This window comes from Aptenodytes forsteri, unplaced genomic scaffold, assembly GCF_000699145.1.
Source record: "Aptenodytes forsteri isolate BGI_AS27 unplaced genomic scaffold, ASM69914v1 Scaffold54, whole genome shotgun sequence".
Lineage (NCBI taxonomy): Eukaryota > Metazoa > Chordata > Aves > Sphenisciformes > Spheniscidae > Aptenodytes > Aptenodytes forsteri.
This window is the reverse complement of record NW_008796044.1, coordinates 12,983,305-12,984,880: the sequence shown is the minus strand read 5'-3', so window position 1 is coordinate 12,984,880 and position 1,576 is coordinate 12,983,305.

Sequence of the window (1,576 nt, the reverse complement as noted above, 5' to 3'; positions counted from 1 at the left end):
GGAGTCTCTGACAGACACGAGGGGACAGGCAGCTACCCCTCCTCGGGGCTTGGTTTTTTGTTACGTGACAAAGCTTGGTATACTCTTAATTACAATATATTTTTTGCAATCATCTTAAATAAATATTTCCATATGGATTTCCTGTATGTATATATATATTTTTTTATATATATAATATATAAGAAAGAGAGATATCTCATTTTTTTCTTAAACCACTGTTAACATATTTTCCCTGCTTGTCCAAAAAAATGTTACAAAAGCCCTAAAATTGTGCAACAGTTAGAAAAAAGGGACAACAACCCAAAGAAGGAAGGAGCTGCTCAACATAGGCCCCTCCACCGCCCCCTCTCCCACTCCCTGTCGACCTGCGGGTGGGAAGGACATTCAGCCGAGTGGCAGGGAACTGGTAGGCGGCCTTTGGGGGATGGATGGCAGAGGGGCCACCAGCCCCCCTCTGATGTTCCCACAGCCTGTTCACATCTGGGTTTCCCTGCCTGGTATGGATGAGCTGGGATCTGCACCTTTGGAAATGGGTAACAAACAGTGAGGTCTCTACCCTGCTATCAGGAGGACGGTGGTTGCATCAAGAGAGCGGTGTACACCATGAGATGTGTCCTGCGGTGGGGAAGAAGGGTTAGCTTGGCTCCTGGGATGATCAGAGGAGACGGTTATGGGATCTTCTGCTGACAGACACCTCTTGGATGTGGGGCTATATGTGGCTGCTCTCTCAAACACGGCACTGCTGTTTGCTGCTCCTCCCCAGTGATCCTGCCATGGGCTGCAGAGCAGACCATGAGCTCAGAGTGCGGGCAGATGGCTGCTGCTGCCTGCTCCAACCTCTGGGGCTCCATGGGGGCATCAACTCATGGAGGGCAAAGGGAGGGGAGGCAGGTTTGGGGTCAGACGGCGGTTCCGTGCCTGACAGATGGGGCATTTACTCGGGATGGGGAAAGACAGCTCTCTCGGCTGTGCCTGGCCAGGGTAAGGAGAGGAGCACCCGCTCCTCCAGCAAAGAGCAGAGGCCCAGGAGTGGCCTCTTCTTCTTCCAGAGCGGCCACACCAGCAAGACCTGAGAAATGGTGATGTTGCAGCTGGACCTGGACCCTGGCAGCCAGGAAGGGAAAACAGGCAATTCCCAAGCCCACCCGTGGAGCTGGGAGCCTGAGACCACCACAGCAAGTGCTTCCACTCGGATATCCCCTGTGGTCTGCGAGAGGTGGAAGAGATGATCAGTTTGGAGGACTTCTGAGTTTGGTTTGACTCTGACGGCCAGGCAACCAGGTGGGTCGGGCTGTGTCTGTACTAGGAAATGAAACGTGCCACAGCCTGATGGGGACAGGAGGTCCATGGTGGTGAACTCCATCCCAACAAGGTGGCCTCGTCCATATTGCTTATTGGGAACATGCCCTGGACCTTGTCATCCCCAGAACCATGGTGGGATTGTTGGGGTGATGCCAGTTAGTACGTGTGAGGGACAGTGCCAACAGCTTAAAAGTACAGATGTAAGGGCAGCGTCCCTGGCTCTGTGAGCCAAGGAAGGATGGTGGCAGTTGGTGATTTTTTTTTTTTTTTTTTA